This window comes from Mus musculus, chromosome 13 (assembly GCF_000001635.26).
Source record: "Mus musculus strain C57BL/6J chromosome 13, GRCm38.p6 C57BL/6J".
In the NCBI taxonomy this organism is placed as follows: domain Eukaryota; kingdom Metazoa; phylum Chordata; class Mammalia; order Rodentia; family Muridae; genus Mus; species Mus musculus.
Window position 1 is genome coordinate 74,320,133 of NC_000079.6, and position 2,122 is coordinate 74,322,254.

Sequence of the window (2,122 nt, forward strand, 5' to 3'; positions counted from 1 at the left end):
TATATAGCACAAGCTATGTTTAAACTTTCTTTTTAATTTTCATTATTTTTAATTATGTATGTGTCTGTGTGAGTGTGGGCCTAAGTGCAGGTACCCAAGGAGAACAGAGGATACCCCTGAGAATAAAGATAGTTATGAGCTACCCCATGTAATGGGGGACTCAGGTTCTCTGAAAGAAAAGTATGAACTTTTAACCTCTAAACTATCTCTCTAGTCACATCTCAATTTTTTTATCCTCACACATCAGCCTCCAGAGTACTGGAAAAACAGGCACAGACCACATCTAAGATCTTCCTCATTCCTTCTCTCAGCTTTACAGTACCTCCACTATAGATGAATCACTGATCCCCCAGGAAGGAACTGTTGTTTTTAATATTAAAAAGACAATAAATGGTTAGAACTGTGGCTTTCACTCCCAGCCACTTTGTTCCCAAAAATAATGACTCTGAGACCAATTGTTTACTAATAAATGATTAGGCCATAAGCTTTGGCATATTCCCTGACTAGCTAGTTACTTATATGACATAAATTAGTCTATGTCTTCAACATAATTAGTTACCTCTCCTCAGATTTATGCAACCATCTCTTCCATATAAGGCATCTCTCATATGCCTCACTGTTTGAGACTTCTCTCTCTCCCTGTCAGATGTCCCACCTTTCTATTTCTGCTTTGGCTCACTGGCCATAGGTGTTATTGAAGATAATGCTTCCACACAGCATGTAAAGATTCTCTACACAGACAAAGCATTAAACTAAGATTCTCCTGCCTCAGCTTTGAGTTCTGAGATTACAGGTATGTGCCACCATGCCCTGCTTAAGTTTCATCCTGCCCTTTAATTGGATTATGAAAAATATGAGCTCCACTTCCATTTTCCTGAAGACTCAATCTTAAAGCTCATTTCGTTTCTTAAGTAGAGTCCTAGAACTGTTGAGACAAAGAGCAAATGCTTAAGTAGTTTTGTTAGATGTTGCCAAATTCCCGTCTACCAAAGCTGTAGTGATTTGCATTCCCATCGGCCATGTACAAGAGTCCTTGCATACCATCACTTTGTGTGTTGTTTACAGTGTTTACCAATTTTATAGGTGAGGAATCTTTTATTGTTTTTTGGAAACAAAGTCTTGCTAGGTAGACCTAGCTGGCCTCCAACATGGGGCAATCTCCTGTCTCACCGTCTCAAGTGCTGCGAGAATAGGCAAGCAGCATCATGTCTGCCTGTGGTGGTTTGAATATGCTTGGCCCAAGGAGTGGCACTTGGAGTAGGTATGGCCTTGTTGGAGTGTGTCGCTGTGGGGATAAGCCCTGAGCCTTTCCTCCTAACCATGTGGGAGCCAGTCTTCTCCTAGTGGTCTTCGGATCAAAATGTAGAACTCATGTACTGACATTTCCTCCTGTGCCATGCCTGCCTGGATGCTGCCATGCTCCCACCTTGATGATAATGGACAAAACCTGTGAACCTGTAAGCCAGCCCCAATTAAATGTTATCCTTTATAAGAGTTGTCTTGGTCATGGTATCTGTTCACAGCAATGGAAACTTGACTAATACACTGGCTTTCGTATAGCTTTTCTCTCCTCCTCTTCTTCCTCCTCTCTTTCCTCCTCTTCTTCCTCCTCTTCCTTCTTTTTTAAGTTTTGAGGTATAATTAGCAGAAAATAACAAACATAATTATCACATAAAGCTTTCCTCCTAATCTTAGGGACCTCTTCCTCCTTTTCCAAATCTGCATAGAGCTACTGATCTTCTGTTATTACATGTCAGTTAGCAGTTTCTAGACTTCAAGTGCAATCAGTGTGTACCTTCTTGACTTCTTACCCTTGTCAATAGCATTGAGATTCATCCATGCTGCTGTGTATACCAAAGCCCGTCCTTTTCTAGTAGTGATGAGCACTGTATGGACAAAATACGATCTTTTTTTTTCCCTGCATGCAAAAAGCAACTTTTCTGTGGCTACTTTCTATAACAGACACAAAACTTGTGGGTCATTTTCAGTGGCTAGATTCCTCTCACCTTTCCTCTTTTATTTCTGGCCCTACAACCCTAATGTCAAGCTCCAGTCTCCATATAAGCATGTCCTATGCGAATTTCATTTCTTTTGCTGTGATAGAACACCTTGACCAAAAGCA